This window comes from Ranitomeya variabilis, chromosome 1 (genome assembly GCF_051348905.1).
Source record: "Ranitomeya variabilis isolate aRanVar5 chromosome 1, aRanVar5.hap1, whole genome shotgun sequence".
Classification (NCBI taxonomy): domain Eukaryota; kingdom Metazoa; phylum Chordata; class Amphibia; order Anura; family Dendrobatidae; genus Ranitomeya; species Ranitomeya variabilis.
The window spans coordinates 274,549,908-274,573,930 of NC_135232.1; the positions used below are offsets into that span (position 1 = coordinate 274,549,908).

Here is a 24,023-nt window from a genome sequence, read left to right on the forward strand (position 1 = left end):
CAAGGTTACAGTCTCTTTACCTTTACTGAAGATTTCAGCATCCACAGTCCAGAGCACCAGATCACAGGGCAGGCAGAGTCCGGCCGGTTTGGAGGCAAGTCCAGAGTCCCCTTGTCCAGGTGGAAATCAGTAGCCTTCCTCTAGCGCTGCAGTGTTGTAGTCCCTTACTGCTAAGCTTCTCATAAGGTTCTCACAGATGTTGTAGATGTTATGTCTCTCTCTCTCTGTCCCCCAGATGGATAGGACAAACCCGTATGACCGGTGGCTTGAGGCGTTTTACAGGGACTCTATCATGCCCCAGCCTCTAAGGGGTGCCACCTGGGTGTATCGGCAGACGGGTAACGTGAAATTAGATGTCCTGCTGGTCTCTGGAGCAAGGCATAAAGGATCGTTGCTCCCTCGGTGTGTCGGCTACCGGGATCCTGCGCCTCAGAAGAAGGCAGCCTGTGTAGGGCTGTTCCCCTCCTGGTATCCACTCCTTTGCTACGACTTCTCTCACCCTCTCTGCAATACAGTTCTCCTTCAATGTCTCTTTCTAGAAGCTGCAGCTCTCAGGGCATGCACAGCTCCGTGTCCTTCTGTCTCGATCTCTGACAGGATCCCACCCCTGTCAGGGACCAACTACCTGAGCGAAGTTCAGCCAGCAACTCACTAACTTCCTCCCCAGGCAACCAGTTTTACCTAAGAGTGAAGAGTGCCCTAATAAATAGGAGCAGAGCTCCCCCTGGTGGCCTGGAGTGCGAAATGTGTTGCATGTTTGTGATACCTGGATTCAGTTGTCCTTCTTTGCCTCCAAACATAATATCACTCCCCCTAGAGGAGAATGGTATAATTGCAACGACCAGGACCCTGGGGCCCTGTATATATATATATATATATATATATATATATATATATATATATATATATATATACCTATTCTATGTGTAGACATTTATTTTATCTATTCTATTCTAACTCGTCAGTGTGATTTTACTGTACACCGCACTGAATTACCGGCTTTTCTATAGAACACCGGTGCATATTTCTCGCAAGTCACACGCATGGTCTGTGTGTAATCTGTATTTTTCTCGCCCCCATAGACTTTCATTGGTGGATTTTTTGCGCAATACGCTGACAAACGCAGCATGCTGCGATTTTCTCAGCCCGTAAAATACGGCCGAGAAATATACGGCTGATGGAAGCTGCCCCATAGAGAAACATTGGTCCGTGTGCAATGCGTTGTTTTTGCGCCTCTTGCTCGTCTGTATTCCTCTCCAGTGTGACCCTGGCCTAATCCCTACACAACCATCAGAATGGCTTGCAACAAATCTGCCATGTATTTCTCAGCAAATTCATGGTATTATAAAAAGCTGTGATAAAGATCTTAGTTGATCGAAACGCGTTGCTTATACCTTTCTTTTTCGCTGCCTATGCATCCATGATGTACAAGGATTCTTTGATAACTATGAAGTTTTAACTTGGAAAATAAAGACTTTAAATTTAAGGAGCTGGAACTACCACTTCATTTCATAAATTCATGGTATTATTCACTTTTTTTCCATTTGATTTTTGCCACTGATTTTCTTGCCGTAGACTTTACCCTTGCCTTTGTAAAGGTGAAATCTGTGATTAATCTGTAAAAAGAAATGACAGCGGATTTGTAATTTCTGCTACATGTCAGTTTGCATACAGTTAGGATTTGGGCAAATCTCATCTACATTGCTGTTATGTATTACGCTGCAAATGTATCCCTGTAGGTTCATTTTCTTGAGTCAGAGCAACGCTGTTCCCCACGATACGCCTGCTTCAGCTTACCATGTTATTCTCCCATAAGAGCAAGACTTCAGCTATAGAATACCTCCAACTTCATGTATGCCGTAGAAAATCTGAATTTTTTTTCCTGGATTCTGATGAAATTGTAAAAGTACATGCCAAAAAGAAAGGTGTCAGGTTCTGCTAATATTAAGGCTAATGCATGTTATTGGTGTCAATAAAATAATTGTTTGTAATTCACAGGTACTCTACACTTCCACAATGTAATAAGGTCAATTAAATTGGCATTAGGAGGAATCTTAGGAACAAATCATAATTATGTCTTTAAAAAAAATAAAAATGTATATTATTGTATTACATTCAAGATACAGCATCTCTTTTAAATAAAATTAATAAAAGTATAAAATAATAGATGATTAAAAATGGATAGATTATTAATATGGATATTTAGCAATATAAAGGAAGGGCAGAGTGGGAGAGAGGACAGTAATCAGGACAGTGAAATAAACTGAAATTGCAGGTATATTATAGGTTCACATTGCCAATCCATTACATGGCTGTATAAGTGACCCGTAGGACTCTCACCCATATTAAGGCTCTGTTTTATATACAGACGTCTTCACATTTTTAATGTTTCTTAAACGGTGTTATATAATTTGTCTTGACACCAATGCAAAACAATCTATTAACATGAAAGCCCTGGTTCACGGCCTACAGATGAATAATGTATGGCATTCCTCAAATGCTTCCATCACATCAATCCAGTAAAAGGATGTTAACCAGCATTTTTTTTTTTAACGGGAGCCTATGGATGGTGGATGGATCAATCAAAGCATCGGTTAGGCGCATAGATTTTCTTTCCCCTTTAACAGCTTATGCCATACATTTTGGAATATGTCAAGTTCAGAGACTAAACACTACGGACGCCTTTGACATGGAAAAAATATATATATTTACATATGAAAGTGGTTACCTTTAACAAAATTGAACTAGTTTCAGTCTGAAATCTAAACAGCTTCATTCATTTTCAGACCCTGATATGAAATTTGCAGCCTGACCAATGTGTGAGATTTTTCTCTTGTGATAGTGTCTCTCACAGTAATATAGGCTGGAAGTGAGCTCTGTCTTTAGCCAGGGTGCGGCTGTATTTACTGTTCATGTACCAGCACAGCTTCTATCCTGCACTTATTTCCTCTCCATGCCTTTATCCAGAGCCTTTTTTAGCTTCCCTCCCTGTGGCTGTACATGCTTCCGCACCTCTCCACATGTTATGTTATATGCTATATAATTGAAGTAAGGGAGGGGGAGAGCACAGAATTCGATTAGGAGCAGCAGCTTTGACAGATGTGTATCAGTTTTATACAGCATTTAGCTAGATAAAAGATTTACAGACACTCTAAGACATTATTTATGTTGTGTAATATTTATATATTAATAAGTATCACAAAATATATTAATACATCTATTAAACTAAACTATTTAATTTTGCTTACAATGATCAAAAAAATTTGGTGTGTGAACAAAAGCTCCGTCCACGGCAGTTCTCCTGAAATTAAGATGTTAACCTTTCAAATGCTGCTGTCAATTTCTGACATCAGCATTTAAAGCCCGGGGTCTGGCCATCGCAGCTGGAGCCTGCTGAAGGCCCCTGAGCCTGCCATGATGGTTCTCCTGTGAAGACCAGCCTGTGATTTTTACTATATGCTGCAATACTATGGAATCAGACTATCCCAAGTTCAACTCCCTTAAGTGGACTAAAAATAAATTAAAAATTGTTTTTAAAACTATAAAAAAAAAGTGAAAATTTAAATCACTCTCCTTATCTCCCATCAAAAATAGAGAAATTAAAAAAGCAAAGGTGGTATTGCCCTATCCATAAAAATGTGATCTATCCAAAATATAAGATTAATAAAACTGATCAGTAAACCTCACAAAAAGAAGAAAAAAATTGAAAAGTAAAAAATGCGATTTTGTTTTTGTTTCAGTTGTTGCAACTCCACTAAAAAAATGCAACAATGATGGATCAAAATGTTATACCTACTCCAAAATTAATGGGGTATTAATAAAAACATCACCATCCAAAAAAAAAACAAGTGCTCACAAAGCTCCATCAAAGTAAAAATTAAAACGTATATATTAAGGTGCCGTGCTAGAAACCAATTGTGACGCCGGCCTCGCAGCATACTTCCCTCTCCCGGCGTGCTTCCTCCGCTGCTGCCAGCTCCTGGCGCGCTCCAGCGGTGATGTCATGATTAAGGGAGCTTAGTCTCCAGAAACGCGTTGAGATTCTTACCCATATGGTTCGTGCTGAAGTTTGTATCCTCCATGTTTAAAGTTTGTGAATAAAGAAAACTCTTTTTTACGGATTCGGTGAAGCTGGACATTCTCTTTTTTTTTGGACTTTACACGCCTGGACACAGCGGGTCCGTGCTTCCGAGGCTTGGTTTATGCATCACGGGTGAGCTGGTCTATATTCCCTCTTTATAAATACTAAAACCCTTTAAAACTAAACTTAACTAATAAAATTGATTTATCGATCTGTGAATCTCAAGTTTACAGGCACTGAGGGAATCACATCAATGGACAAAGGTACCACCTTAATATCTCTAAAAATAGTTCAAAAGGCATAGAGTTCAATTTCAAAATTTAATCCCTTAGGGGCCAAACTATCTAACATAAAAATCCATTTGGATTCCACCCTTGACATACTTTTTAAAAAGTCACCTCCTCTTGGATTTTTCTTCACAGTTTGGATACCGCAAAATGAGGTTCCAATACATGACCGGCCATGTTTTTCTTCATAATGATGTGATAGGGGATGTCCCACAAATCCCTTAATGATATTGTCTAAATGTTCTTTTATTCTTTCTTTAAGGCATCTCTTAGTATGACCAACATAAAGTTTATCACAAGGGCACCTAACTATATATATAACCCCTGTTGAATGGCAGGAGATATTATCTCTAATAATAAATGATTCGGTTCTGTCCGCATTCCAAAATGTCGTTTGGACTGATTTTCTACACCTTGTACACACAACAGATGCAATTGCCGCAGGAAGTGAAGCCCTTGTTTGCAGATTGTTGATTTATGATTATTTTTGAATTTGAATTAATATTAGTCAATCCCATTTTAGTAGTGGGCGCTAAAATATTCCCAATGTTCTGAACTTTCCTATAAATGAAGCTCGGATTATTGGGTAATAATTCCCCTACACTCCTGTCGCTCTTTAAAATAGACCAATGCCTTTGGATTATTTTAGCACATCGTTTACGGTTCATGTGATACTGTATAATAAAAGGTCAATTCTCAATCTCTTGTGCTATATTAAGAGGTCCAGGTACAGATTTGGCTTCATGAATCAGGCTTGTCCTTGACAAGGCTTTTGTGTCTAGCCTTGCCTTTTCAAGAAATGGCGATTGGTATCCCTTTCCCAAAAGTTGATCCTTCAGGTAATTAGACTCCACATCATAATCTTTATCTTTAGTGCAATTGCGTCTTATACGTGTGAATTGACTCTTTGGGATATTTAAAAGCCACAAAGTAGGAACATGGCAACTATCCGTATGAATGTAGCTGTTACAGTCTACCTCCTTATGATAGCACTTAGTTATTAGCATATCATTCTCTACATATATATTTAAATCCAGAAAATTGACAGCGATAGTACTCGTGGTAGGTGTAAATTCTAAGCCATAAGAATTATCATTGAGTCCCACGCATTTCGCCAGAGCTTGTCAAAATTGGTTTCAGGACGTAATCTTTCATTGCATGCCCTTCAGTGTTCAGTAGTGAACACTGTGTGTGTGCTAACAGAGCAAGAAGAAATTAATGAGCTGGTGGCAATCAAAATACAGCTCCTTACCCAAGAATGTGGTCCCTGAGAATCGGCTCGGGGGCCGGATAAAAGGCCATCGAGGGCCGTAAAAGACCCTGGGGCCTGAGGTTCCCATCCCTGGCTTACAAATACTGAGGTAAAATACTGACCAAATACTGAACATGTGAATGTGGCCTAATTGCCAAGAATGTGCTCTATTGCAGAATTCATATGATAGCATAGACTTCCAGAAAGACTAATCACTGATTCCAAGCCAAGATTAGACTTCTTATTACTGTTTCCATCTAAAATTCTGCAAATCTGTGCAGCCACATGACTGTGCATGCAGTGTGATCCTCCGGGAGGCGCTGGCTGAGCCTTTTATCCTGCATTCTAGGCTGCTGTTATTAAAAATCTGCTAACATGCAGGCCTAACATTGTCTCCCCCGCTTTATAGAAGAGCAATGAAGGGGGCGGAAGGCAGCGGCACAACTCTTAGTGAATCAGTGCATTGTCGCCTCACAGTAAAGGTTATGGCAGAACAGTCGTCGGAGGGAGAAAGCTCTTACACATCTTTGTTTTCTGGTTATTGCGCAGTAACTGAATTTTTATACTGGAGGGGTCATGTGAGCATGACAAGAAATACTGAATATATTATTAGAATTAATCTGCCTAATTGGCAGGAGGTGCCCACCCCTGTCTTGTGATGACTTGACGCTTTGTACTCAGTGTTATTGCTGCCTCCATTATTTTCTAATTGGTGTTTATTACCTGTCATAGTGTTATTCCTTATTGATGACGTCATGGGGGAACTCCTATCTGTATAACCTGTTTGTACATGGATGTTGTGCCTGGATTATAGGCAGACGGGATAATGTGTGGGAGGAGGGGAACTATGGTCAGGATGTAATAGGCGGCCAGGACAAGGTAAAGGAGGAGCTCAAATCAATTGGGTTCAGATTTCTTACATTTTACATAATAAATCATATTGTGTTTCCAATATTTCTGATTGACTTTAATCTACGCCCTTTCTTGCTGCTGGGCATCTGTCCACACATGGAGGCGATGGCAGGCACACAGCACTCCAGAAAGGTAAGCTTAGGTGTAAGTGTAACAATACCTTCAGTACCGTTCTTGTTTATCATGTAGTTCGCATTTCATCCAAGTATTGTGTCCACACCTGGGCGGTCATAAGGACTTCCGGAGGACCGCTGCAAATATCACAGGGATTAAAGGTGTTCTGCAGGCTGTATGGGTTTTTTCCTCCTATTCATTAACCTCTAAATGACCACGGCTGAACCCCTTTTTCACATCCTCACCTCTACTCTTTTTAGCTGGTATAACTTCTCACCCATGGCAGTATAAATCTTTGTTTTATGTGAGACAAATTGTATTGTTTGATAGCACTGTTTTGGGATATGTGTGAATTAATGGCTAATTTACATTTATTTGTGATGCAAATATATAATATATATATATATATATATATATATATATATATATATAATGTGTTTTTTGTGTATATATATATATATATATATATATATATATATATATATATATATATATATATATATATATATACACACTCACCGGCCACTTTATTAGGTACACCTGTCCAACTTCTTGTTAACACTTAATTTCTAATCAGCCAATCACATGGCGGCAACTCAGTGCATTTAGGCATGTAGACATGGTCAAGACAATCTCCTGCAGTTCAAACCGAGCATCAGTATGGGGAAGAAAGGTGATTTGAGTGCCTTTGAACGTGGCATGGTTGTTGGTGCCAGAAGGGCTGGTCTGAGTATTTCAGAAACTGCTGATCTACTGGGATTTTCACGCACAACCATCTCTAGGGTTTACAGAGAATGGTCCGAAAAAGAAAAAAAATCCAGTGAGCGGCAGTTCTGTGGGCGGAAATGCCTTGTTGATGCCAGAGGAGAATGGGCAGACTGGTTCGAGCTGATAGAAAGGCAACAGTGACTCAAATCGCCACCCGTTACAACCAAGGTAGGCCTAAGAGCATCTCTGAACGCACAGTGCGTCGAACTTTGAGGCAGATGGGCTACAGCAGCAGAAGACCACACCGGGTACCACTCCTTTCAGCTAAGAACAGGAAACTGAGGCTACAATTTGTACAAGCTCATCGAAATTGGACAGTAGAAGATTGGAAAAACGTTGCTTGGTCTGATGAGTCTCGATTTCTGCTGCGACATTCGGATGGTAGGGTCAGAATTTGGCGTAAACAACATGAAAGCATGGATCCATCCTGCCTTGTATGGAGCATCTTTGGGATGTGCAGCCGACAAATCTGCGGCAACTGTGTGATGCCATCATGTCAATATGGACCAAAATCTCTGAAGAATGCTTCCAGCACCTTGTTGAATCTATGCCACGAAGAATTGAGGCAGTTCTGAAGGCAAAAGGGGGTCCAACCCGTTACTAGCATGGTGTACCTAATAAAGTGGCCGGTGAGTGTATATATATATATTACAACAACAATTTTTGGTTTAGTTTGTTTATGTTTTTTACTGTTCATGTTTCACACCACATAGCCTGGAGAATTCTTTCCGCAAGTTATCACGAATGCGTGGCTATCCAATATGTGAACAGGTTTTTTGTTACATGTATCTATCTAATAAAAAATTATATTTTTTTACATTATTTTTGTGGTGGTGTTTTTTTTTTAATTTTAATGTGCAGATGTTTTGCATTTATGTTCTACAGCAAAAAAATCATAGATATTTGGGGAACATAATTGTTCCCCTATGTTAATTATTTTTTCCCACCGTAATTGGGACTGCCACAGCCCACCACAGTAACACCCGTCGATCATGTCATCGCTGAGTTGCACTGACTTGCATATCAACCTATGAAAAATTCCAAAAGAGAAATTAAAGTGATTGCTGGTAAAATCTTTCTGTCACCAGTTCTATTAAACAGTATTTCTGTCGACCACCCTCTTTGGCACTTGGCGCTGCCTTAAACCGCTCCAATCACTATCTTTTACCTGCTCCCTGTGACAGTGATTGGCTGGACAGTCAAAGCAATTATTGTTACAGGAGCAGCACTATGTCCCCCTGCTTTAAGTAAAGCTGGTTTGTTTTCTAAGGCAGCAGCCATGTGTTCTATGTCACCATGTTACAGGCCCACACATTAGCCTGTCACCAGTCAGGGGAGAGGACAAGAGCTGCCAAGGTGGAACACCTGCATCATATATATCCACGAAATGTGGGTGCATCATGCTAATGGACTAATGTTTTAGTGCACCTGGTCCTACTGGTCCACAGACAAACCCAGATCATAGGGTGGAAACACATGGGAAGATAAGTATGATTTTAATTTCCTACTTTGAATGGTACTGGACTTTTGAAATGTCTGTTATACTGTATATGTCCTAATTGGTAGTATTAAAGAAGCACTCCTCCTATCAAAGTTTTTATCCTAATAATATATCGCAGACATCATATTATATAGCACTGTGTACTTACAATTGCTCATTTAGCCTTTCTACCCAGCTAATTCTTCTATATGTAGAAACAGGAAGTCTCTTGTCCCTGCATTTATCATCCCCTTCTTCAACCCCTGACCCAGCTGCTCTGCTCCTCCCCACTCCCAGGGACTTTTGTAGTGACTCATGAGTCATGTAAGGAAAATTGACCTCCTGTTTCTACATAGAGCTTAGAAGGATTTAGATTTTTTTTAGCCACTTGATGTCATAGACCTAATGTAAAACAGAATAAATAAATGGGTAGAAAGGCAAAGTGAGCAATTGTAAGTACACAGTGCTATATAATATGATTACAATATTTTGAAGAAAAAAAAATATGGGAGGAGTGCTTCTTTCACTATTGAATGAGCAAGTAAAACATTTATTATGCGTACTATTTGATTAAAAATAGCTATTACAGTTCCATATAACTTGTGGATGGAAGAATATTTTAGTTCATACAGAATCTGGGACTCACCAGGGACATTTATGGAGAGCTGTCGAGGAGTGAGAGATCCATTTTTTGTGTCAGATATGGGGCCAACCTCTATTTGTCCTCATTAGGGACAGTATAGGAAAAGTATAGTTTATAAATGTTGTAACCCCTAATCCTGCTCCCCTCACCATATACGGTATATTTACATGTTATTGTGCCTTACCAGTATACTATTATTTCAGAGGACCTATGATGGCTTCTGATCAGTCCACACATCTGATAAAAGCTTAATATAAAGCACATGGCGGCCCTGGGTTAGCAAAAGTTGGACCCTTTCAGGGGCATTGGGGGACACTTTTGTTAATAGGTGTTATTTAGAAAAATCACTAGTCTGGGGATGCCCACTCTTCTGTTAAATGGAACGGGCAACCCTAGATTAATGATAGGTACACTTTAAGCATGACCTTTCCACATAATCTCATCTCTAAAATCAACACTGTCCTCCAGTGAAAGTGATGGCATCCCATCCAATCAATTGCGTCAGCAGACAATTGACTGTATGGATGAGTGGTGATCACTACCGATCTCAGCAGAGACCATTGGAGTGATGGAACAGGAGCAGCACAGAGATGGACTAGTAACTAATAGAGCTGAGCAAAAAGACATATACTGGTGTTCAGTCCGGTCTTCCTTGGCAGCGAAAGGAGGGCAATCATCACTTCTGCGGTGGGCATCCTCGGCTTCTCAATCATGGGCAACTCTATCGTTTACTAAGTCCTGAGACATAATGATGCAGCAGAGCGTAGTTAACGTCCGATGTGCCCAGGGTGCTGGCTGCAGAAGTGAAGACCGCACTGGTCCGGTTGCCATGCAAGACCGAGCTGGACACCAGGTCCAGACAATAGAAATCCTTTTGCTCAACTTTAGTAACACTTCTTTCTTTATTTTTTGACAATCCCTTTCATCTGGCCAGTTTGGGGAAAAAAAGATGAAAAACCCTTTTATTTTGGATTGTTATTAGAAGTACTTATATTAAAGCAATACAAAAAGTGCACCATGGGATCTCTACTTAATTTTGACACTAGGTGGTGCTATTGATATTGGACGAACAGCATGGACTATGTATGAAAGTGAAACCAGAAGGCACAAGTGTTTTAAAGGGATTTTCCCGCCAATAGACGTTAAACAGGTTTTTTTTTTCACTACTAAATTTTGTAAACAGACCACTTATTTGTTAAGGATAAAGAGAAATGTTACTCCTTAGGGTATGTGTCCACGTTCAGGATTGCATCAGGATTTGGTCAGGATTTTACATCAGTATTTGTAAGCCAAAACCAGGAGTGGGTGATAAATGCAAAAGTGGAGCATATGTTTCTATTATACTTTTCCTCTAATTGTTCCACTCCTGGTTTTGGCTTACAAATACTGATGGAAAATCCTGACCAAATCCTGATGCAATCCTGAACGTGGACACATACCCTTACACAGCAGAGTGCTATGCAATGTTTTATCGCATAGCACTTGGACAATTGTTAATCTATGAGGCAACTCAGATCTGTGATTATTTTCTCATGCTGATTCGAAATGAGAGCATAATCGCAGCATGCTGCTATTGCACCTGAGAATTGGATCACACACACCCATATAAATCTATGGGTGCATGCAAAACATCAGACTGCAATTTGATGTCATCTGAGTGCAGTTCGATATATGCCGAGACAGGCAATGGAGAAGATGGAGAGATTAATCTCTCCTCACCTGTGATCCGATTCTCGCTCGTGAGAGGCTCGGATCACCGCAGCATGACACTCGGCTCATGCTTGAAGCCCAGTTTGAGCCGAGTGTCATTAACATATCACATCCGATGCTATAAGCTAGTCGTGTGACCACAGCCTAAGGCCTCCAACCCCGCCAACTGTCTCCTGTTTTTTTCTGACTAGAGGCAAGAGGCCCCCAAAACAGTTGTCTGCAAAATGAGGGTGTTTTTCCTTTTGGAGAAAATTCCGATTTGGATTTATATCCCAGGTAATATGACAGGGCTCTTTAAAGGGCCAATTATGATTGCTACCTCTGTGGAGGGGCCATTTGTGTACCTATTACCAGGAGGCTTGCAGGCCAAAAGGGAGGATGACAGATTATAAAATGCTACTAGTTGCTCGGCACAGAATGGGTTAAGTGGGGGAACTGTCATTTTCAGTAGGAGAGCCATCAGTTTATACTTTTACTTATATCCATACACTACCGAAAGGCATATAAAGTTGTAATTGGGCGACTGCATTATAAGCACAAATACTATGCTTTCATATCTGCTGCGTGGGCACAGATTGTGTGTGGACATAGCTGTAATATGGGCACATTTGCTGTGTGGGAGTATTGGCAACCTTAAATGGCCATATGGCTCTATGTGTCTGCAAATTAGTTATTAGGTGCAAGCTATAGACATATACTGCAGGGTATATAGTATATTCTGTCTTACTGTGCATGTGAAATGAAAACCTACTGTAAGGCCCCTTTCACACATCAGTTTTTTGCCGTCAGTCACAATCCGTCAAATTTTGAAAAAAACGGATCCGGCAAAAGTTGCCGCCGGATCCTTTTTTTTTCATAGACTTGTATTAGCGACGGATTGCGACGGATGGCCTCATGTTTCATCCATTTTTTGCCGGATCTGTCGAAAATCCGAGAAAACGGACATAGTAACGTTTTTTGTGTCCGTCGAAAAAACAGACAGCGATGGTCCGGCGCTTGCTATAATGGAAGCCTATGGCGCCGGATGCGTAAAATTATGGAATTCGGCGATGGATTCCGTTTTTTAAAGTGAGCACGCTCGGCGTTTCCCATTCTGGGGTATTTCGTTCTCTCTCTCCCCCCTGGATTAGCTAGTCGGATCCGTCGCATCAGTTTTTCACAATCTGCGACGGATCGGCTTTTTTAAAAATTCGCCGGATTCAGGCTGATGGCAAAAAACTGATTAGTGAAAGCAGCCTAAAGTCAACAGTTTAAATAGGTTGTCTGGGACTTTAATTGATGGCCTATCCTCAGGATAGGTCATTAATGTCTGATCAGTGGGGTCAGACGCCAGACACCCCCACCAATCAGCTGTTCTCGATGTTGGTGGTGGCTGGAACTGCTCAGTTCTGAAGCTGCACAGCTCCATCAACAGAAAAATGGCTGCATCCGGGTACTGCACATTCACCCTACTGATGTGAAGAGCGGCCAGATGTTCAGTTCTCGGCCAAGACCACTATACAGTTGATGGAGCTATGATATGCAGCTCCCTAAATGAGCATTTCCAGCCACCAACACCGGAACAGCTGATCAGTAGGGGTGCCGGTTGTCGGACCCCGGCAGATCAGACATTGATGATCTATCCTAAGGGTTGGCCATCAAGATTACATTCCCAGACAACCCATTTATGGAAAAATTCAATCTATACGTGTGCATAAACATGAAGGCTATGTTCATATACAGCAATTTTTTTCTGCAGCCAACACCTGCTTTCTTTGCAGTAAAAACTCTGAGTTCAAAGCACAGGTTTTGCAATGGACTTTTTTTGAAGCGGATCACATGTATTATTCGTCTACAGTACATGTTTAATAAAATTAGTTTTAACAAAAAAACGCAGCAAAAAAAATGCCGCAAAATCTGTTTTGGTTTTGCAGCATTTTTGCACTTTCTCATTGCTTTCTATAGGTGAAAAAATTGTGCGAAGGAATTGACATGCTGCAGGTTTCAAAAAACTCTCCAGTTCTCAAATTCAGTCAAGAAAAATGAATTGTGTGCATGAGATTTCAGAAATCTCATAGCTTTTGCTGGTATTGTAAAAAGTGACTTATTTTCTGCAGAAAGAAAAGCCTAGCAAAAAAATACACTGCTTATGAAAAAGCCTTATGCTTTGGGATGTGCTATTTATCCTGGCTGATAATTGACAATAATTTACAAACAATAGTGCATTAATAATGACGGATAGAGACTACTGCTCTCTTTACGTCCACACGAAGGGGAGCTGTCAGATCAGATATCCTTCTCTTGTAAAGCTGGCCATGTACACAAGATTAAAGACAACAGACCCCATCATTTTCCATGAAAATGACTGGCAATCTCTTCCTGTCCTTCAGATGGCAGCAGATGTTGGGAAAAAGAGGGAACAGAAATATTGGATTTCAACATGTCTAATCAGGTTTTCTCAGTGATTTGAGAATGAGCGGGAACACCCAAGGAGGGACCAATAACAAGGCTGCATTGGGTGCTATATGCTGTGGAAATGAATGGCAATGTGCTGTACATTGTACCCGATTTGCAGACCTTCTGTGCCTGCTGGCTCTTGTGAAACCAGTAAAATCTAGTGTACAGAGGTCAGTGCTGTAATGGGGCACTGTGCCTGCATCTGTGGGGAACTGGCTTGGAATTATAGAGGTGTGATCTGTGGAATAAAAGAGAACCTGTCACCATGAAAATGCAGTGCTATCTGCAGGGATCATGTTAGGCCTCTTCACACATCCTGATATTTCCGGTACTGGAAAAACCATTGCCAGTGTTATCCGTGTCCATGTGTAACATCCATGTAACATCTGTGTGCCGTCTATGTGCACCATTCAGTGTGACGCGTACTGGCATCTTGGAAAAGCAGTATAGTTAGCACTGTTCCCAGATGCTGGGTGCTGATTCTGTTGAGGGAGGATCTGAAGTGACCCTTCACGGTTGACACAGTGATTTTCAAATTGATCCACAGGGTGTTGCTGGCAACTGAAAATGACCAGACGGAGACGTGTGTCTCTGTTTGGGGGGATCGAGCAGATCTCTGAGCCCCCGTTTATTGTGTCACACTTTTCATAATCTTAGAAATTATACTTCAACCAATCAACATAAGAACACGCTGAGAGTTCTTAAGCTATAAGAATGCAGGAACAGTCTGTGCATCAAAGTCTCGTAGAACAATACACCCTCAGTCTCATGTCCTGTCCAGGTTGAAACAATCAAGGTCTCATAACAGCTGTGAACTTTACCTAGTAACAAAATGTATCTCAAAAGAGCAAGATAGTCAAAAAGCACAAAATGAAGCCTGCTTTCATTTTCTTAGTTTAACCCTTCACAATTCCAACTCTCATCATTGTCACCTGGTTTCCCTGCAATCAGCGAAACCAAGCGACGCTACTGACTGTTATAGTCAACACACGCCTCCTGGAAATAGCACTAACTACAACTCGCATCATTGTCGCCTGGTCTCCCTGCAATCAGCGCTACAAGATAATGCTGAGAGTGGAGTCAGCACCCGCCGTCTGTATATTGCGCTTAAAAAAAAAATGGCATGGGGTCCTCCTTAATTTTCCTAACCTAGTAACTATAAAATTAGGATTATTTAGTCTAGAAAAAAGATGACTGAGGGGTGATCTAATAACCATGTATAAGTCCTGTATATAAGAGGACAATAGAAATATCTCTCCGAGGATTACTTTGATTTTTTATTTATTAGATTAATAAATGGGTAAAGGAGCGTAATTGTCAGGAAGCAATTTGAAGAATTAAAGGAATGTGTGTCTCTCGGTGTGTCTTTATTCATTTTGACTATGGAGTTAGTAATGGGGGTGTTTTATAAACGCCTTTCCATTACTAACCCCTGATCTTGAGGTCAGCTGACATCAACCCCAAAACTATCATCCCAGTTGTCAATGCACCAGGGCAATCGGGAAGATCCGAGGCAAAGCTCTAATGGATGCGCCATTTCTAGAGAGGCTGAGAGCTGGTGTTCTTAGTTGGGAGGGGCCAATATCCAAGGCCCTTTACCAGTCTATTAATATCAGCCCACAGCTGTCTGTTTAGCCTTTGCTGGTTAGGGAAAATAGGGGGGACCCATGTCATTTTTTTGGTCCCCCTTTTTACTAACCAGTAAAGGCTAAACTAACAGCTGTGAGCTGTTATTAATAGGCTGGGAACCTTTACAGCTATTGGCCCCTTTCCAGTAACATAGTTAGCAACATAGTTAGCAAGGTCGAAAAAAAGATATTTCTCCATCCAGTTCAGCCTATATTCCGTCAGAATAAATCCCCAGATCTACATCCTTCTAAAGAACCTAATAACTGTAAGATACAATATTGTTATGCTCCAGGAAGACATCCAAGCCTCTCTTGAACCCCTCGACTGAGTTCGCCATCACCACGTCCTCAGGCACGGAATTCCAGATTCTCACTGCCCTAACAGTAAAGAATCCTATGTTGTTGGAAAAACCTTCTCTCCTCCTGACGCAGAGAATGCCCCCTTGTGACCGTCACCTTCCTTGGTATAAACAGATCCTCACCTGTCCACTATTAATCCATAATGATAAACCATAATGGGGTAACCGTAATTACGTCTCCGCTCATCACTGCAGCCTTGTTCTCGCATTAAGCTCAGTGTGCTCCAGCTGGCGTGTTGAGCAGTCACCTTACTGATGTCACCGCTCACCACACCATCCAGATGTAGCAGAGTTGGGGTTCATCGTGGAACCTCATCATTATGAATTTACGGCAGACAGGTGAGGATTACTTATGTTTTTTGGTTAATAAATGGATAAAAGAGTGTAGTTGTCACCAGGGCAAGTGTGAAGAGCTGAGGCAATGTGCCACAATTGGCGTATCTAATGGATGTGCCATTTCTGAGGCGGCTGAGGGCTGATGTTCTTAGTCTGGGAAGGATGCAATATCCATGGCCCCTTCCATTCCTATTAATATCAGCCCGCAGCTGTCTGTTTAGCCTTTGCTGGTTAGTAAAAAAAATAGAAGGGACCACACGTCATTTTTTTTATGGGGGTACCCTTTACTAACCAGTGAAGGCTAAGCAAACAGCTGTGAGCTGCTATTTTTAGGCTAGGAGCCTTTGTGGATATTAGCCCCTTCCCAGAACAGTAACAGCAGCCCCGAGCTGTCTGCTTTCCCTCAGCTGGTTAGGAAAAATAAGGTGGGCCCCACGCTGTTTTTTTTTACATTTGTTTCTTTAATACGCAACATACAGTACACAGACGGCAGGTGCTGACTACAACTGTCATCAGCATCACCTGGTCTCAATGATCACAGGGAGACCAGATGAGGATGATGAGAGTTGCAGTTAGTGCTCTTCCCAAGTGGTGTGTGCTGACTACAACTATCATCAGCGTCGCCTGGTTTCCCTGATTGCAGGGAGGCCAGGTGACAATGATGAGAGCTGGATACAGCACCCAGCGCCTCGGAACAACGCAACTATAAAACTTTTCCCAGATGCTGGTATGTTACATTGATGTCATCAGTGTGCACGTGTGTGGGACGTTTTGTGGACCTTGGTGCTGACAAAGAACGGACATGTCTGCGTGTTTTGCACACGGACACATAGTCCGTGCAAACACACTGACGTGCGCAGACCCATAGATTTGAATGGGACTACATGTGTAACTGTCTCCAGTACGTGTGAAAACAGTCACCACACGTACTGACGTGTGAAGGAGCCCTTATTGAGCAAGGGAAGCTGAGCAGATTGATAGTTACGCGAGAATATATTCAAGATAACCCATGTTTTAATCATTTAATCCTCTGCTCCTTCTGGGAATTTCTGTCTTCTCATTTATCGATGACTACCTCTCTATGCATTCTAAGGCCACGAGCACATGTTGAGTATTTGGTCAGTATTTTACAACAGTATTTGTAAGCTAAAATCAGGAGTGGGTGACAAATGAAGAAGTGGGGCGGCAGTGGCTAGCACTGCAGCATGTTTTTATTATGCTTTTCCTCCGATTGTTCCACTCCTGGTTTTTGCTTACAAATAATTATGTAAAATACTGAACGTGTGAAAGTAGCCTTATACAAACAAAACTGTCAGTCCCTGATCTGATCGCTGCTGGATCAAACATCCCAGAAAGAGCAGAGGTTTAAATGATTAAGTTCCAAGTTATACTGAATCTTTTTCACAAAACTATATATCAATCTACTCCGCTCTCTCTGCCCTACAACATGGTGAAAGCAGATTGGATTGCACTTTCATGGCAACAGGTTCCCTTTATGAACAAGTCAGCCAATGGCAAAGCATTTTCAGGGTTGGTGGGTGAGATTTTATGCGCATCAGCAGTCGAAGTGCATAATTTTACCCCATGTAAGAGCCATTCAGAAACTGCAGGAAGCTCTCATGTGGAAGCCTGCTCCCATCAGTCACAGAAGGGAGCCAGCTTTGTTTCAGCATGGTTGCGAACGACCCATCACTAATGGTCAGAGCATTTAGAGCTAGTAACCAGTCACTCTTTTTAAGTTGATGTATTGGAAGCAGAAAAATAGGCAAGCATGATCTGTGTGATGTGGGCAAGGTTCATAATATAATGACTAAAGCATCATCAAAACAGTTCGAGGGGTGTTCTTGGTATACAGCGATTAGCACCTGCCAAAAGTGACCCAAGGGAGTACAGTGAACTGACAATATGTTTATAGTCATACCAAGCTCCCCTGGCATTAGGATCAAGGACTTGCCATTTTACCGCAACCCACAGAAGAGTTATGTTAGAACTGGCTATGATTTATGATGTCACTTTTGTATTGTTAGGTGACATCAAGCCCTGAGGTTAGTAGTGGAGAGGTGTCAATAAGACGCCATTACTAACCCCATAGTCATGTTGTAAAAAACACAGACACCCCCATTACTAACCCCATAGTCATGTTGTAAAAAGCACAGACACCCAGAACAAAGTTCTTTAATTGAAAGAATGACACAGACTCCTTTAATAAATCTTAATTTAACCACTTACGACCTCGCCCACTCTGCCGACACCATTGTCTTCTGCAAAAGAGTAAAAATAACAAACAATATTCCTCACCTTTCCGCAGAGAAGATAATCTATTTGTCCCACAATGGGTCTAGCTCTGCTACATCTAGCTGGCAGGCTGCATTGTTGCATGATAAAACCAAAGCAATTCAGTAGGGGTCAAAAAAACCAAATGAAATACCAAGACGTGGACATATCGGAATAAACTTTTATTATTATTGTGTGTGACGATGGTTACAAAGTACCTTTAAATTACATAAATCCACAAATATAAAATCGTATGTAAACATTAATTAAACATTAATTAAACAACAAAAACATGCGCTGCACCAGGAAGATCAGGATGAAAGAGTGAAATATCACTCCTAACCCCAGCCCCACTATAATAACTGTTATTATAGTGGGGCTGGGGTTAGGAGTGATATTTCACTCTTTCATCCTGATCTTCCTGGTGCAGCGCATGTTTTTGTTGTTTTTAGAAATTAATGTTTACATACGATTTTATATTTGTGGATTTATGTAATTTAAAGGTACTTTGTAACCATCGTCACACACAATAATAATAAAAGTTTATTCCGATATGTCCACGTCTTGGTATTTCATTTGGTTTTTTTGACCCCTACTGAATTGCTTTGGTTTTAGTTTGGTTGCTGCTGTGGTTTCCACAGCGAATTGTTACACAGTGCACTGGGGTGACGTGTATGATATTTCTGTACACTTTCTTCACATATACAGATATATGAATAGGAATGTGAATTATTTTTGAAATTTACTCTATGTGTACTGTGTGACTTATATTCATTGTTGCATGATGCGACCATACAGCCTGTCATCCAGCAGAGACACTGAGCAGCGTGTGCTCAGTGTCTCCCCGTGAACTCCTATTCCCTGCCTGACGATACTGCGCTCATGCTAACATCAGAAAGCTGCAGTGAGATCATTGGCTGTGAACTCTCAGGACGATCCTGACGGCACTGCAAGCATGAGCACTTTCTCACATTCGCAGTGCCGTCAGACAGGGAATAGGAGTTCAAACACATATTTATGTGTGTGTCACTGACATCAATATATCTATCTATTCTATGAGTATATATTTATTCTATTCTAACCTGTCACTCTGTGATTTTACTATGTGGCAGATGAATTGCCGGCTTTTATTCTTTCTCTCTCAAGCACTCAATACTTGGTCGGGGCTCCTTTTGCATCAATGCAGCATGGCATGAAGGCGATCAGCCTGTGCCACTCCTGAGGTGTTATGGAAGCCCAGGTTACTTTGATAACAGCCTTCAGCTCATCTGCATTGTTGGGTCTGGTGTCTGTCATCTTCCTCTTGATAATACCCCATAGATTCTCTATGGGGTTAAGTTCTGCCCGATCATGCACAGTGATACTTTTCTTTTTAAACCAGGTATTGGTACTTTGGCAGTGTGGACAGGTGCCAAGTCCTGGAGAATGACATTTACACCTCCAAAAAGCTTGTCAGCAGAGGGAAGAATGAAGTGCTCTAAAACAGGGGTGTCAAACTGCATTCCTCAAGGGCTGCAAACAGGTCATGTTTTCAGGATTTCCTTGTATTGCACAGGTGATCATTTAATCACCTGCACAGAATGATTCCAGCACCTTGTGCAATGAGAAGGAAATCTTGAAAACACGCATGGTTTGAGGCCCTCGAGGAATGCAGTTTGACACCCCTGCTCTAAAATTTCCTTGTAGACGGCTGCGCTGACTTTGGTCTTGATAAAACAGAGTGGTTCTACACCAGCAGATGACATGACTCCCCAAACCATCACTGATTGTGGAAACTTCACACTAGACCTCAAGCAGCTTGGATTGTGCCTCTCCACTCTTTCTTCAGACTCTGGGACATTGATTTCCAAATTAAATGCAAAATGTATTTTCATCTGAAAACAACACCTTGGCCCACTGAGCAACAGTCCAGTTCTTTTCTCCTTGGCCAGGGTAAGAAGCTTCTGGCGTTGTCTATTGGTCATGAGCGGCTTGACACAAGGAACGCGACACTTGTAGCCCATGTCCTGGATACGTCGGTGTGTGGTGGCTCTTGGAGCAATTACTCCTGCAGCAGTCTACTCCTTGTGAACCTCCCCCAAATTTTTGAATGGCCTTTTCTTAACAATCCTTTCAAGGCTGCGGTTATCCTGGTTGCTTGTGCACCTTTTTCTACCACATTTTTAACTTCCACTCAACTTTCCATTAATATGCTTGGATACAGCACTCTGTGAGCAGCCAGCGTCTTTAGCAATGACCTTTTGTGGCTCTCCCTCCTTGTGGAGGGTGTCAATGAGGCTGTGTGCACACGTTCAGGATTTTGAGTTTTTTTCGCTAACACAATAAAAACGCTTTAAAAACGCTTAAACGCATTGTGGTAAAAACCGCAGCATGTTCATTAATTTTGCAGATTTCCCACTAAATTATTGCACTGGGAACCTCCGGAAAAAAAATGCAAAAAATCAGCAAAAAACGCATGTGGATTTCTTGCAGAAAATGTCTGGTTTTGTTCAGGGAATTTCTGCAAGAAATCCTGACGTGTGCACATAACCTGACTGCCTTCTGGATATCTGTCAAGTCAGCACTGCAGTCTTCCCCATGATTGTGGAGCCTACTGAAAAAGACTAAAGGACCTTTTTAAACACTTAGGAAGCCTTTGCAGGTGTTGTTTGTTAATTATTCTAATTTACTGAGATAATAACTTTTGGCTTTTCATTGATTATAAGCCATAATCATCAACATTAACAGAAATAAACACTTGAAATAGATCACTGTGTTTGTAATGACTATGTATGAGATTAACTTTTTGTATTGAAGAACTGAAATAAATTAACTTTTTGATAATATTCTAATTTTGTGAGAAGCACCTGTATGTGAGTTTTGAAGAATATTGTCTTTGAAAAAAATATGTAAATGTCAAAGAGAATTGCTGTATGTAAAAGCTCATGTTAAAATCGCATTGAACTCAGATAGCAATCGCACTGCATTCGGATGCAAATTGGGTGCTAGGTGTGAAAAATTGGATTGTACTCACATGACCCTCACATTATACTTGTGCGACACTCTCGGCAGTGAGAATCAGACGGATTTTTTTTTTATACGTTTAGTGTGACTCCAGCCTAAGGCTGGAAACAGACAGGCGTATGGCATCTGATGCAACAACTATTGACACTCAGATCCAGCTCTTCTGCGAACGAGAGTAGAGTATCAGTGCTCTGTGCTCGGATCCTCTCACATGAGAGGATCGCAGCACAGGTGTGGAGGAGACGGGGAACATAATTTCTCCATCCCCTCCACGGCCTGACTCAGTGTATATCAGACTGCACTGGGATGACATCTGAGTGCAGTTTGATGTTTCACTCACACCCATAGTCTTGTATGGGTGCAAGTGAGCCAAGTCTTGCTGCCAATGTTCTCTCATGCCGTATCCGGAAGGCAAGTTGGGGCAGGCAGTGTGCTGCTCTAGGCACTGATCTGTGGGGAAACCTTTGGTCCTTGCATTCAAGTGAATATTAGGATAGTGGGCTACACAGGGACTTTGGCTGTTACACAAGTCATGCAGCCAAAGATTGCCATGTGTCGCTGTTACGTTGCAGTGCAATACAAATGAATGGAGTGCTGCGACAAGCAAGTCGACAAAAATCAGTTGGATTTTTTGTGTCTTGTTTGTCGCAGTATTCTCAGGGTCACAATGTGACCCCATTCACTTGTATTGTGCTATAATATAGCTGGGAAAATAGCAAACTGTGTCACCAAAGTCACCTTGCAGCCCCAGCCTCACTGTGATACATACATTGGTGTCTATGTGTATGAGAAAATAGATTTGAGCAGTAAGATTAGCAGGATTCTGATCCAGCTGCAACACTGGTAGCCCATGGCCACCGTAACAGAGTCTTGTGACACAGCATGGATGAGAAGGCACGCGTGAGACAGCATGGATGAGAAGGCACGCGTGAGACAGCATGGATGAGAAGGCACGCGTGAGACAGCATGGATGAGAAGGCACGCGTGAGACAGCATGGATGAGAAGGCACGCGTGAGACAGCATGGATGAGAAGGCACGCGTGAGACAGCATGGATGAGAAGGCACGCGTGAGACAGCATGGATGAGAAGGCACGCGTGAGACAGCATGGATGAGAAGGCACGCGTGAGACAGCATGGATGAGAAGGCACGCGTGAGACAGCATGGATGAGAAGGCACGCGTGAGACAGCATGGATGAGAAGGCACGCGTGAGACAGCATGGATGAGAAGGCACGCGTGAGACAGCATGGATGAGAAGGCACGCGTGAGACAGCATGGATGAGAAGGCACGCGTGAGACAGCATGGATGAGAAGGCACGCGTGAGACAGCATGGATGAGAAGGCACGCGTGAGACAGCATGGATGAGAAGGCACGCGTGAGACAGCATGGATGAGAAGGCACGCGTGAGACAGCATGGATGGGAAGGAATGCTTGAGATAGCATGGATGGGAAGGCATATGTGAGATAGCATGGATGAGACAGCACGGATGAGAGGACATGGATTAGACGGCACGGATGAGAGGACATGGATTAGACGGCACGGATGAGAGGACATGGATTAGACGGCACGGATGAGAGGACATGGATTAGACGGCACGGATGAGAGGACATGGATTAGACGGCACGGATGAGAGGACATGGATTAGACGGCACGGATGAGAGGACATGGATTAGACGGCACGGATGAGAGGACATGGATTAGACGGCACGGATGGGAGGACATGGATTGGACGGCACGGATGGGAGGACACGGATTGGACGGCACGGATGGGAGGACACGGATTAGACGGCACGGATGGGAGGACACGGATTAGACGGCACGGATGGGAGGACACGGATTAGACGGCACGGATGGGAGGACATGCCCCAGACACCCCGCCAGTGCTCTGTATCCCCCTGGCAGAGCAGAGATCTGTGCAGTCCCCCTGACATGGCGGTGCGGGCTAGTGACAGACGCACATAGTGTCATGGTGACTGTCCGCAGCGTCCGTCAGTCAGTGACGCGGTATATAAAGGCATATACAGACGCCCCTACACTGAATGACAGGTCTATGGTCTATATATCAGTTCAGTCTCATTTGTCATTCTACAAAACTGTACCAATTTATCATGTTTATGTATTATGCTGTACATTATCTATTTGCTGTGCTATGTGATATCCGGATATACTTTATTTTAACTCCTGCTTCCTTACGTCAGTGCCGCCATGACGTATCTCACTCCTACAGCCCTCCGATTATCTATTTATGTTATCTCATCCCTAGACCATTGGTCTAGGTTTATCCTGAAGCTATACACCTGTACACCCCTCTAGTCCTAGTAGGTCGCCTTGTCTTAGAGTCTGCTCAAAATGACATAGCTTGTACCTCTAATTTATAGGGATTTTTTGTTTATTTATTTGTTATAATTTACTGTACATTTTTGTAAATATTGTATATTTTGATTTAGTGATACCTTGTATTTTTATTTGTTTCATTAAGGTTTGAAAAAGACACTGTGGGTCGAAACGTTACCTACCTTGAAACACTGCGGTGATACTTTATTTTGGTGTTTGTAATAAAGAAAACCACGTTTGTTCAGTTAATATCTTTGAAAATCTTTCTTTGAGTGCGACTGTTGTTATATAACTATGGTCTATATATGGCCGGGCTTCTCCACAGGACCAGGGTGGCACTGTTCGCCCTCCACCCCTGTACATGGCAGCACGGGCAGCGCTCTCTGTTCCCCGACCCCGGCAGG

The 24,023-nt window shown here is 42.1% G+C and overlaps 1 long non-coding RNA gene across 1 annotated transcript; it reads right to left on the reverse strand.

Annotated features, from left to right (window-relative positions):
- Nucleotides 1–1,412: 1,412 nt before the first annotated feature.
- On the reverse strand, nucleotides 1,413–23,980 carry LOC143815366 (uncharacterized). Its single transcript, XR_013223726.1, has 3 exons — nucleotides 23,802–23,980; nucleotides 1,798–1,889; nucleotides 1,413–1,616 (listed from the first exon to the last, which is right to left on the reverse strand). It is a non-coding gene; the product is annotated as an uncharacterized LOC143815366 (long non-coding RNA).
- Nucleotides 23,981–24,023: the final 43 nt, after the last annotated feature.